This window comes from Trachinotus anak, unplaced genomic scaffold, assembly GCF_046630095.1.
Source record: "Trachinotus anak isolate AG129_WGS33_773 ecotype Australia unplaced genomic scaffold, CSIRO_AGI_Tana_v1 ptg000011l, whole genome shotgun sequence".
Taxonomy (NCBI): Eukaryota; Metazoa; Chordata; class Actinopteri; order Carangiformes; family Carangidae; genus Trachinotus; species Trachinotus anak.
Window position 1 is genome coordinate 13,970,666 of NW_027273862.1, and position 14,142 is coordinate 13,984,807.

Sequence of the window (14,142 nt, forward strand, 5' to 3'; positions counted from 1 at the left end):
CTCTGACAGTACGGTGTGGCTCTTGCAAGCATTTTTCATTTGTCTTCTTCTGCTGAATACAATTGGCTTTTGATTTTTTTTTTAATGATTTATAATGCTTTCATCAAACTCATAATGATTACAAAGACTCCCTATGTTTCAACCCTTACCAAGATAAATGACCTACAGTATAGAGAACGAGGTAGAGATAATAGCAGATACACTGTTTCTCTCATTTGTAATTTATTTTGGATTTAAGGAGATATTTCAATGATACTTAAATATAACGGTATCACGTCTGTTTGGTGTAGTAAAGAATACAAACGTGTGGGAACAAAAGAAAGAAAAACACTTTGGTTTACTTTGTTTCTCTCTAAGCCAATCACCAGAGGTACACAGCAAGTAGCTGTCCATTCAAGCAGAGCAGTGGCATTCCTCTGCAGAGCAATCAAAATGGATTAAACCGACCACGCTCCAGCTGCCTCCACGCAAATCAGATATGCCTGTGATGATGATAATCAATCCATAATAAAATAACACAACATAAATCTGATAGTGTTGTTCCAACAATTTTAATAACATAGATTTAAATATTGCCATGTGCACTGGAGTGATTTATTGATGAAAAAGTGCTATCAAGCTTATATACACCCCGTTTCTGGTGGCCCGCCAATAATACCATTAACTGCATTGTTCAAACTCATTATGTGATGAGAAACACAATAATAATCGCAGGACTACAAATGCACAATTTCTCCCATTGAGCTAATCACTTTCGTTAGCATTATTAGTCTCTCTTCCTCTCTCGGTCTCTCTCTTTCTCTCTCTCCCCGATCTCTTGCTCACTTTGTCATAAATCCTAGGAGAGGCTGGAGTATAAATCCCTAGTGCTGAATTAGTATTGTAATTTCGGGTATCCATGCATGCTTTGCCAGCACAGACCTTGGAGTTATTAATCTGGGGGGACAGGTGCCATAGAAACAATATGCTAAGCGGTTGGCCTGGATACTGGGCCGACCCCACCCGTGCCAAAGCCCTCAGTGCATTCAATTAGAATTACAAGGTATGGACTGAAGCCCAGTTTTAGTGAGCATAAAAAACCTAAAGGCTGAAAGGGATTTTATGTTGTATCATTACATGTTAAGTTTAAATTTAGTTTTTCAAAAGATTCGTCTGCTTCATATAATATATATTGAAAAAAACATTTGCATGGAGATTTCTATGAAAAACATATAAGTTACTAAAGAATGACCATGTTGCTGCTTTTGACATCTCAGAATGTCTGAGCAGAGATGTTTTTGGAAGTCCCATAATGTGTGATATCGTGTGGTTTACCACCTCTCTGATAGAAAAGCTGTTACGCCGCACATATGGCCCACTGACAAACATGACAGATGAAACACTTTGTTTGCTTTTGTTTAAGCACCAGCTCCTCTCCTAATACAAGCCTTTTAAATGATCAAAAAGGCCTGGCGATATTTGATGTTGTCTGCGGCGAGAGGGGGGGAGGCAGAAGAAGTGTCAGCTAGTGATATACAGCTCCAGTCCTCTGTCACACAGCGCAGTGTCTGCTGGGAAATAATCTGACATCTTGTGCTCGACACATCCAAGCGATGAGGAGAGAAGGAGGGAGGGAAAAAAAAGAGAGGCGGGGGGAGAAGAAAAGATAGAAGGCAAAGAGTGATGGGACAAAGAGACTAGGGAGAGGAGCGAGGCTGAGGGAAGTGGGAGTGTCAGCGGGAGAGTGAAAGGAGAGAGAGGACACAATCAATTCAGGAGCCCCGTCTCCATCATGTCATCGCCTGTCAGCATAGATTTAAGAATAAAGCTTTTGAGAGACCTTTCAGAGCTACAGTCTGATCGATGCCCTGGCAATGTTGGCCCAGATGTCACTGACACGCATCACACGTCCACTCACAACGCACTCCTTTGTGACCGCATCACTGGGAACTACCAGAAACCCCTGACCTAGGTTTGTAGCGGGACACGGCGCACTTTTCAAATTTCAAGTTCCTCCACTCTCCACAGAAACTATGCAAGATGTTAACCCTCTGCCCATAACTTGAATATACCAACGGGGAGAGAAGACTGGAGGTGCATATGGGCAAGACCATTAGAGAAAACAGAGAGGCATAGATGAAGAGATAGTGACGGGGTGAATAAATCGAGTCATTAAGCATGTGTTTGTGGGAGCCTGGCTCCCATATGACAGCGTAGGGTGGCAGGATGCTTCTGCTGCTGTTCTCCGTAAACAGACAAGCAGATTGGCTCATGTGCCTCTCTCCTCTGGGCAGCTTTTGTCTCCTGCTTTCTGGGGAACACTTAGGACTTTCCCCCCTGACTCTCTGGAGAGACTCCTGCTTGTGCCATATTTCAATTTCTAGCATGGCTTCTTTTAATTAGCCTACACCACTGTCAAATGTCAAACTCATTTTGAACGCAGATCTCAAGCATTTAGTCTGTAAGTAGCTTTAATTTCAAACTAAACTGATTTAATTAAGTTTTAAGTTCTAAATAACTAAATACAAGTTTTAGTCAAAGAAATGTATGCATTTTTGTTGCATCTTAAATAGCTGCAAAGCACTTTCACATGTGAGGTAGATACATAAACTTATCAAGATCCCTGTACAAAAAGACTCAGTTGATGTTTGAGTCAACTGTTTCTTAGATGTCACAAGGTGAGCACGAACTGAGTTACATCAGACATGCCGTTCTCTACATAAATAAGTTGGCAGGATATTTCCGTGGAAGCATATTTTGATGCAAGAAAAAAAGCCCTTTGGAACGACCTGGTTTTCTGCATTAGTCTGCATGGTCATAAAAAGTGATCTGATCTTCATCTCAGTCACAAGTTTCGACAAACATGATGTTCTTCACAAACAGTTCCAATCTCTTGCGTCTTTATTGAACACACCCTTTAAACATTCACTGTGCTGGTGGGAAAAGTTAGTGAAGCCTTGGATTTACTAAATGGTCAAACCTCCTTTGACAGCAATAAACTCAGACAAGTGCGTCAGACCAGCACAATGTTCAGGAGGACTTTGGACCATTCTTCTTACGGAACTGTTTCATCTCAGCCCTATTCTTAGGATGTCTGTGTGAACGCTTCTCCTCAGGTCATTTCACAGCATGTCTACTGGATTACAGTCTGGGCTCTGACTGGGTCAGTCCAAAAGGTAGATTTTCTTTGAAGTCAGTAGATTTACTTTAATGTTTATGGCCTTTCTGTGTTTAGTAGCCACCCTGACATTATTCTGTAAGATAAACCCTAGATAAACTTAGGAATTCATTTTCTCCTTGATGATACCGAGCTGTCCAGGCCCAGAGGCAGTAAATCAGACCCGAATCATGATGCTCCTTCCGCTGCACCTCACCTTTGGGATGATGTTTTCATGTTGATCCGTAATGGGTTTTTTTACACCTTTACACCGCTGCATGTTCTCCCCAAACAATTGAACCTTAGTTTCATCAGTCCACAAAACATTTTCCTAGTAGTGTTGTGGAGATTTGCATATAGTTGACTCATGAACAGAGATGTTAAACAGCCGCAATGATTCCTTTAAGCCATTAACTGTTACTCTTTGGTTTTTTGGTACATTACTGAGCATTCAGTGTTGTGCTTTTGGAAACATCTTAGCTGGGCGCTCACTTCTAGGAACTGTAGCCACAGAACTCAATCATTTACAACAGTTTGTTTAGCTGAGAAATGATGAATATCTCAGCTCTGACATGACTTTGTAACCCTTTCAGCTTTATGCATGGGATGTTTCTGGTGAACAGCAAACTGGAAATATTGAAGTGTTTTTTGATCTGTTAAAAAGTAGCTCTAACCCACACCTCCAATCTTGTTTCATTGCCTGGATTCCAGTTTTGATAACTCCTGACTCCAGTTGTTAATGCCATTAGCTGAGGGGTTCACACACTTTTTCCAACCTATACCGTGGATAGTTGAACGATGTTTTCAATATGGATAAGAACAATCCAATGATTTGTGCGTTATTAGTAAAAATTGATTGTGTTTGCTCATTATTGTAACTTCGATGAAGATCTGACCATATTTTCATTTTTGCAGATAATCCCAACAGCTGCACTTTTTCTTGCCGCTGTTATAATCGTTCAGGTTTTGCCACTTCTAAATACATTTCCCGAAACCCATCAGGTCATTTATATCCTCAAACTTGCTAAAATGTAAGTAAAACTCCAGGCTCCAATGTGCATACTTGTGGCTTCCTGCTGACCCAGCCGTCTAGGACATGTGCCGTCAGGTTTGACCAGGAACCTTTTCCTGTCACTGTCTGCTGTCAACCAGCAGGTGGAAAAAAAAAAGTTCATTAAAAATAACTATTAAAATGTGTGTATGTGTACAGAATGATTGTATGTGCCATCTTAGTGGCACACACAATGGTATAAGGAAAAAGCTGTATGTGGCAAGAGTGTGGTGCTTCTGCGTTCATGTTTTTTTGCAAGTTTTTGTTGTCCATTACATTTCTGTTCATTTTTACACAGTGTATCAAGCATTCCGCAATAGAAAATCTATTCATCTGTTTTTATTTTTAATATAGATAATACTGATTTAAACACATATTAAATGTTTTAGGGTCTAAAACATATTGACAAAAATATTTTAATGACTTGTCTTTATTATGATGATCCAGGATGAAATGAAGTGTTAAAAATAATATCTGCCAGCAGACTGGAACAAATTCTTCTCTGGCCAGTGGAAAGAGAAACTACGTCGATTCCAGAGGGGAAAATCTACCTCTGAGTTCAAAACCTTATGAAAACCTTCAAAAAAAAAAAGACTATACAGTTTCATAGATGAAACTGAGATAAATGTGACTCTTTTTGCTGTCACTGTGTGTCTCTCTTACGCACACAACCCTTATTTTTACTCAACTGCCTTTACTTCCGTTTCTGCAATCCTCTCCAACCCTCTCACGCTCTCATCTTTTGGTTTCACTGTGGAGGGCAATCGTTACGTGAGTGATGGCACCCATCAATGTAGTGCATGTGTTGTAAAACTGTCAGCCACTGACAGATTGACTGACATGGTCAGCCCTTCGATCACCACAGCAGAGAGGGCAGTGTAAGAGGCAGAAAGACACAGAATGAAAGACATGCATGGAGACAGAGAGAGAGAGAATGAGGGGAAACAGGTGCATTTCATAGTCATGTTTTATTTTTCTATTTTTTAAATTTTTTCTCTGAGTACTGATCAAATCTGGCACTAAACTAAAACCATAAAACATACATGGTTGGTTTTCAAAGGAGTGCAAAGAAAGAAAAAAAAGAGTGATATATTGAGAAGGAGTGTTCCTGTGTAATTTCCAGCAGCTGTTGATTCAAAGGGAAAAACTTTATTTGGTCCAGATGGTCTCAGTCAGTGGCAGAATGAGAGAGCTGACTTCATTGGCTCCAGCCATGTGTTTTTCCTCCTGATAGAAATTAAAATGGTCGTTCGTTTGTCACCGCTCACTACACAGCTTAAAATGTAGCAATGAAACGTTCCTTGGCGATAATGCACCATAATTACTCAAACGCCTGTTCTTTATCTGCAGCAGAGGGAGGACAGAAGGAACATTTTCTTCAGATGAGATTTTAAAACCCAGAGAGCTTGCTCAACCCACAGTGAAAGATGAAGCACACACTCAAAAATATTGTTCTTTTCTTTTTCAGTCGAAGGGAGAAATAAGCCTGTCATCTTCTTGTTCAGAACCATAGAAAATGCCAATCCATGTGTTAAGTGACAGTAGAGGAGAGTTTGATGGTAGCTTCCATCTCTGCCTCCAAATCAGGTGTAACATGCTGTAGCAGCACAGTGCAGCAAGTATCAGGGGGTGATAAATGTATTTATTTTACCATTCTGATGGGTATTGATCTCCTCAGTGGCTCCTCCACAAGGTACCATTATGGGATCCTGGAAGGGAAGAGAGTGGGTGGCTCTTCACCAGCAAACATCTCACGCCTCACAAATGAGGTGAAAAAAAACACTCTGTTGCGGAGGTGTGGAAAGGTTAACAGTGGCCTCCGACTGCCAGTTAAACATAAATTCAGTCATTTATCGGAAATAAAAGTAAAGAGTATCTCAGCAGCCACCGTTACGGAGATGAAAGACCGAAGCATGACAGACGTTGACTCATGGCGGCATGAAACTGACACAGAGCAAAAACATACACAGGCTGGTTTTTTTTAAAGCTGTGGTGCTCATCCACAGCCACACATGTGTGTGGGCTGGAGAGGTATGGGCACGTACAACTGACACCTAGATGTGACCTGTGGTTGTTTGACTCAGACATCCACTACAACACCCGCTTCCCTGTAGCGCCACATCAACAGCGAGCGCTCAGTGAATCATGCTAGGAGATATTCTGAATGTTTGATTGTGACTGGTCCAAACTTGGCTGCCGACTGAGGCCAGTCATAATGCATTGTGAGAAATATCACAGGCACTCGCCTTACAGCTCAGTCTCACTTCTGTGTTTCTTTTTTGTTCTCCTGTCTTTGTCGACCTCCCTCAACCTTTCTGTGTTTGAACGGTGGCAGGTGATTCATTGAGCTTTTTTTTGATGCCTGCTGAAAATGTCAACCGCCTTGGCCTCTACACAGTTGTACCTGCCTCATCTTTTACACAGTAAACTTCAGTCTACTTTTTCATTTTAAGATCATATATTAATATAATTAACTGCAAAAAGTGTTTTTAGAAAAGACATTTACATTCATAATTTTCACTATTATATAATGAAACCATTTCAATTTTAATGAAAAATGGCATGTTTCTAATAGATCATAATCCTTGAAGAATGCCTCCTAAAAAAATTATATCAAATCAATTGAATTTACCTCATGTGGACTCCAATCAAGGTGTAGACACATCTTAAAAATGATCAAGAGAAATGGGAGACACTTGAGCTAAATTTCAAGTGTCAGAGAAAAAGGATCTGAATCCTTATGTCAATGTGATATTTTCTTTTTAATGAATTCAGAGAGATTTCTAAAATTATCTTTGTTTTGTCATTAGAGGTTATTGAATGTAGACTGACGAGGGAAAAATGAATTTACACAATTACAACATAAGCCTGCAACAGATCAAAATATGAAATAAGTGACGGAATCTGAAAACTTTCTGATTGCACTTTCCAAAAAAACAAAGTAAAATGTAAATGTTCTCCAATTTGCAAAGAAATAGAATCTTATGTCTTAGACACAGCTTTTTTTAAACAGCAGATTCATTTCCATAATCATGCTGGATATTTTTTTTAACTGAACTCAAAAGGAATGAGTTTAATGAATTTTTTTATTTTTATTTTTTCATATCATGATAAAGCATGTGTGAAATTTAATTAAACATTGCTTTTATGTTATGACATATAAAAAATGTGTAGAATGAAATGAAAATAGGGAACTGCAGCTCAGTTTGTGCTGAAATAATAATAATAATAATAAAACCCAAACATTAAAGTACAACCACAAAAAGGACAAAGTGTATTTGGCGTGCTACACGGCAGCAGATTGTGAAACACTAAATGAGCACAGTGCCGCTCTCATTGTGGCTTAGTCTATAAACACAGGATCTGATTGGGTAATCTGTGTCTCTACTATGGTCTCTTAAACAGTAAATTCAGCCTGGTAAACTGCACAGAGTTCTCCAGAAAAACCCTCAAAATCTCCACAGAGATAAGAGCTGAGTACTCCTTGACTCACTACTAATATTAATAGGGAGTTTCCACAGCAGTAGTAAAAGGTGGACCCTTTCAGTCCATCATGATAACCAATAGTTATCTCCACCAATCTATGATACTTTTGGGTCATGTGCTTCACTCTGAGGAGACATGGTGACCTTAAAGACTAAGATGACTAACAGAGAGTCAGTCAGTCGTGCTATAGAACACCGCTCCCTGCAGTGGATGTCACGCTTGATATGACCTCATAGGCTACAAAACTGTGGTATCTAACTTAAAGACACAGACACTTTTCCCCTCTTACAGTCACTGGGGACATTAACAGTACAACATACACAATGTGCATTTATGTATCTATCTCTGTGTGAACTCTGAACTACAGTGATGGTGATGAGTTTAAAAAAAAAAGGGTCTTTTATTTAGTGAAAAGATCTGTGGAAGGTCATCTGGAATTTTTCACTCATCAAGTCATCTGTGTAACTAACCTTACTGGACACCAGCGATTTGTTCACTCTGCAGAAAAATGACGGGAGTTGATACACAACTATTATTATCTCACTTTGTGACTTTGTGTTCTCTTTCTCTCCCTTACTTTGTCATGTCTGCCAGTGATGATCAAGGCTACTTTCAAATGGAAATAGCAGCAGTATTTTCTGTATGGAAAAATGTCCAAAAATGTACTTGTTCAGTTTATTTAATTTTTTATTATAACAAGTAATTTTTTTTTTCTTGCTCTGCAAATGCTGATACTTGTGTGCATGTATGTAGTGTCTGTGTGTGCGTGCGCGAGTATAGCTAACTGAGAGAGCGTCAGAGAGACAAATAGAATAGAGAGAGGCTATCGGCAGATGAACCGCAAGAATTTGCATCTCAAATGTGTCAGCCATACGGGACAGTCCCAAGGATGAGAGCCTTTGTGCTTTTATGCCCTATTTTATATATACCCACATGCAGTGTTACGGACATTCTGTTGCAAAATACTGACATTAATGTAACACCTGTGTGAGGGAAGGAATGTGTTGGTTAGAAAACATACTGTCTTAGTTCTGTAAACGGAAAAACAACATTTCAGCGAGCTTACGTTGCTCAAACAGGCTCAATTTAATTCCTGTCTCATTTTTTTTTTTTTTTCCATGATGTTACTTGATGTTATCTGTTTTCCTCTTCCAGTAACATTGCATTAGATTTCCAATATTCATGGTGTGTTTTTCCATCTTTCACAGATCAAGACTTCATGGGCTTTTTAGATGAAAAATTATCAATACAAGATGAAGCATCAGCAAAAAAAAAAGCAGTGACACATTGCCAACATGCTCTTGTTCCCAGTGCCAGCATCAATAATTCAGCCACTAGCTCATAACTTTATTTTCAATGCATAATTGAGGCCAACCAATGTTTCTTTCAGCCAGTTATATGTCGAGCAATTTTTAAACAATAAGAGGAGCAGTCCATTAAGCTTTTAACATCTTCTCTTTCTCATCCAGTAGAAGGCTGGATAGTATGGGCAGCGAGACCAGTTTCTCTCTCTGTGTGCTTTGTACTCAGTAGTGTGAGAGTCGGGGGGTGTTTCCAGGTGTCTCACTATAGTACTGTAAGCATGAAAGTCTTAAGATGATAACTGTGGGATAGATGTGGTGAGTAAATGAAAAAGTGTAGACTCCACATTTAAACAGTGTGGTTTGGAAAGGAAGGGGGTCTCAGGGTGAGGTGAGGTTTCTGTAACTGCATTTGTGCTTATGTGTGCAGTGCATACACGTGTGTGTGTGTGTGTGTGTGTCTGTTCCTATGATTCACAGTTTGTTTATTTGATTTTTATAAGAGTAATTTTCCAGATATTTAAGTTAAGCCTGTATCTTAACATATAATTATTTTAGAACGACCAAGTGAGTCATTATATGACCTGAATACATTTCCCATTTGTTTCGTATTACTGCTTAATAAACATTGATTTACTATTTTAATTACATGTTAATCTCAAAACACATAGGTGCCAGGGTTATGACTCTCTCAAGTCATACTGCAAATTTCCTGTTTGCAAATATTTATTGAGGATGGCATCCTGAGAGGGCTATAAAAGTGAATAGCAATCATTAAACAAAGACTAGCTGTCTACAATATCTGCACAAATGTCAATATCAGCAGCACAGGTTGACCCAGCTACTAATCAATTACTTTTGTCCCCCAAAGAGCATAATTATCAAGACAAAACACACAAAATGAAAGAGTTATGAAAAAACTATTGAGTTAAAAGACACACAGAAACAACAAATAAGTGCTGTGTCTTTTAAAGCCTCCTCAATGTTACCTGAAAATAGCAATAAATCCATTTTTCATTTTTTGAAAAGTTATGTAACTTTCCAGATGGTCTGAGTTTTTCTCTATTTAGCAAAATGAAAACATGATTCCTGGTGCTCATTATCAAAAAATGATCAAATCAAAAAATAAATGGAAAAAGTCTGACTGATGAAGAGTGACTGCAGGTTTACCAGATCAGTTTTATCCGACATGATGTTTCGAAAACTTTTTATTATTTTCTGTCTGATTTGATGCCAAATGTTTCAGTCGTCTCAGTGCAGCCTAAATGGTTCACCATAAGGTTTGGGCCAATAGGTTATGTGAATATCTTGTAATCTTGTTTCATAAGCTCCAATCTAAGGCTGAAGTGAAGACTTGGGTCCTACAAATAGCTCTTGTGAACTCCTTGCTGTAGGACATTATTTGCCAAACTCATTACTTTGTAAGGCGGAACGTACCAATGCAGACTTTGCAGGAAATGGAGCCCAAGAGTGTTAAAATGAGGGTAAATAATGAAGCAGATCACTGAAACTATTATTTTTTTCTTTCAACAGATTGCTTTATCTCGCATTGGCATTAGAATATGTCATCATAACTAATTTGACACCAGTGTAGGATCATACACTTACTCTTGATCTGGTTACTAGCTGCAAAAGGTAACTGGAAAAGGTTTTCTTGGATATATTCTGTCATAACAGTGGTTCCACAGTGATCCCTCTAATAGGTAACTATGTCCAGAGAAAACCAAAAGAGTTCTTAGGGATCTCGTCAAAGCAAAGCTATCATGTGCTGGAGGTCTGATTCTGCAGCAGACTGGATTTGTTATTTTCTTCACTTTGTTGAAGTTGTCATAATCAAGGTGAGACTTCATGGCGCACTTTGATTTAAACTAATTAAAACAGTGTTTAGTCGGTCAACATACTAAGATTGCATAGTTTTTTGTGTGGGACTGAGGTGAAACCGAGGTGATTGTAGGACTGAGGTGAAACATCATGGAATAAATAAAAACAAACGAGTAAGCAAACATTTTAAATATGAAAGGCATGGTAGTATTCCTGCACTGCACTCAAGGACTATCCGTACGTCTCTCATTCATTACAAAGTATTGTATTCTGATTTCTTGTATACCATCAGTGAGAGCATAATATACAATATTGAAACCGAATTCTATAGTCTTTGTTTAGAATGAAAACCTGCGGACTCTTGGAAATTCTCTGCACACGATTGAGGTTACACTACAGCAATGAACCCTAAGAGTTCAGCATGAGTTCCTCCCCCTTCTCTCTTTCAGTCTTGCCCCCTCCCTTTCTCTTGCTCTTGCTTTCTCACTCTCATTCTAAATCCTTCCATCACAAAGATATATTGAAACTGAGAATGCATTAGGATGATTGGGGAGCTAAAAAATTAAATAGTGTCTTTCTTCTTTTTTTCTGCAGGGGAAAGCTGTAAATGAGGAACAGTAAACAACCTAATTTTAATGTCATCTGGCCTAAACAACACGGACAGTGTGTAAAATATTTACTTAAGATGAGAGTGTGGAAGAATGTGTGTGTGTGTGTGTGTTTGGGAATAATCCATGCAGTATGTACTGTTTGCATGGTTTGTTCCTGAGATCAAGGTTGCTGGTTTAATTGAGCCTGCACTGGACCCAGGGCTGAGAGAGGAGGCAGAGGAGCATCGATAAACTATGAAATGGTTCCAATATGGCCAATCGATGAGGCTTTGTGAGCAGCTCCCTTGGGGCTTTGATTTTCCTCTCAAACAACAATCCAGGATCTCCCCTCTTCAAAGGCAGACTCCATCTTTGCTGTTATTGTTGTTGTTTCCCCCATGTTTGAGTGATGTCACTGAGGTCGATTTTATCCATGTCCATAAAGGCTCTCCCACACTTGAATCACCCGGGAGATGGCTTCTGTTGGTCTGTGCAATGGTAACAACAACCAATAAAGGTCAATCTCCCGTGGTAATGGCCAATTGGGTTTGTTCCCATTATTGGCCCTCTGAGCGGTGGTCAACAGATGGAGAGCTGGCATCACTGACACAAGTTACACTCCAACCTTAAGGAGGCTCAGCTCTGCCTCCAGGTGCTGTTGTGTGAAGCCACTCTCTCTCTCTCTCGTGTTGGCCCGTACATCACTCCATCATGTGAGGCTCCTGTATAAGGCCCCTGTTGCAGTAGCATCAGAGGAGTGCTGTCAGTGAGGGCTAACCGTCTAACCATTTCATCTAATTGCCTCATTAATGATTCACTGGTGTTAGGCTGCTCTAGCACTTCGCTGTGGGGAGCAAATTGTTCTGATTGGTTTGCCTCTGTCAATTATTGATGAGGCTGTGATCTGAAGTGCTAACACCTGGCTTTGGAGGTCCAAATGGCCCTGCATTCCCATCACATACTCTGTTATCACACACCCTGGGACTACATTCAGTCTTGACTGTTGCTGTTCTCTGAGAGTGGATGTAGCATGCCCCAGGGCAATGACTGTGATCTCAGTTGTAAGAATGTTAGCTCATAGAACATGGCTCACTGCACAAAAGGTGGACAAAACAGGGACATATAGCTTGCAGTGATTTGTGCTGTAAGTAGTGGATGGCGAACACAGATAGAGAAGGTCCACTGACACCGTATGGATCGCATGTGTTTCTGTGCGCGGTTGATGATACCACAAATAACACTAATATTTCAAGTAAATGTTTATAATTCTTTTGGAATTATGACTACATTTTATCAACGCTCTGCACATGTTATCTATAGCTCTATCCACATCTTCTGCAATACTGAAACTGTCAGTGACTCTCAGCCACGGCTTCCCCATGGGATACTTCCACAGTTATGTGGAAAGATCACAGTAAGTTGTCTAACATGAGAAAAATGTAGATCACGTTTTGTCAAAAACTTATCTACCCACATATTTGTATTTAGGAAGAAAATGAACAACTTGGTGTGAGGATGATTTTTAGTACATTTTTTACCATAATAATCAATACACTGCTGGTCAAGACTGTGCAACTGCACAGGACATGCTTTGGTTTCCCACCAACCTTAGTCAGTTGTAACACCCCAATACTACTAGATCACATAAATGGCTAGAAATGATTCAAATGTTCAGTATCTGCCACTCAAATCGGTAGTAGCATGAAAGGAAATTTGAATTCACTGTCCTTTATTTAAAAAATAAAAATAAAAAATCTTATAACAATATCCACTTCACTACTTTATAATAATTAATAGTGTAAAATAAGTGGAAAATAAATTAATTTAGAACATAGCAGATAGGGATGATGAAGATTTAACTCATGTAACATGGCTGGCCGACATAGTAAGTAAATACATGAAAACGTCTATATGTGACTAATAGCTAGATAATAACTTCAGATTTCACAGGTGTGAGTGGAGCTCTAAGGAGATGCAATGCAACATCAATACTTGCTTTGTTTATGGTGATTTAAAATGAGTGCAGGCTGGGCACCTTTATAGCTGTACTGGATCTCTTGTAGACAATAGCTGGATTCCACTATAGTCTGTGCGTCCCACCAATAAAGTGCTCCTTCTGGCTACATGACTCATCCTTACTCAGTGCACAGGCTGCTATGGCGCCTCACCAAACTTGTGTGTGTTTTAAGAAACAAAAGCAGAAGAAAGAAGAGTACTTTCGAGTCTTGATGGAATAAAACATGAAAAGATTGATTAACGCAAAGAGATGTAGACATAGAGGAGACTCACCCACACTGTTTGTGAATTTGCTTGTCTCTCCTTGGCCTTAATTGAAGCTGATTAAAGAGTCACCCCACCCCACCCCCCATGCTGACGCCACTGTCACTCTGAATCTCAGCCAAGTGGGCTTGCCACGTACACTCGCAGGGTGGTCATTCTGCCTTTGTTTTTACACTGGCAACAGTGACAGGAGAGCTCCCTCCTCAAGCCCCAAATACTCACTCACTGTGTGTCACCATAAACCCTGGATGGAGGGGTACAGAAAAAAGGCCCTCTATAGCTCACAATATGGACTTCGCTCACTGTCTAATAGTGCATGTTATGTGTGTGTATGCATGCATGAAGGCATGACACTAAAGTGTGTGAGAGAGTTGTGATCTGACTGCAACTTTAATGACTTTCTTTTTTCTCTTTCTCCTTTTTTGTCCACCCCCTTCCTCTCTTCTCTTCCCCCCGTCTTTCTCTTTCTGTCAACAG

General features: G+C 39.6%; 1 protein-coding gene and 1 long non-coding RNA gene across 2 annotated transcripts in view; one reads left to right on the forward strand and one right to left on the reverse strand.

Moving 5' to 3' along the window:
- LOC139627467 (uncharacterized) overlaps nucleotides 1–14,142 on the reverse strand; it is a 335,432-nt gene that overhangs the window by 140,718 nt on the left and 180,572 nt on the right. The gene's annotated exons all lie outside the window — the stretch shown is intronic.
- mafa (MAF bZIP transcription factor a) overlaps nucleotides 1–14,142 on the forward strand; it is a 110,851-nt gene that overhangs the window by 57,749 nt on the left and 38,960 nt on the right. The gene's annotated exons all lie outside the window — the stretch shown is intronic.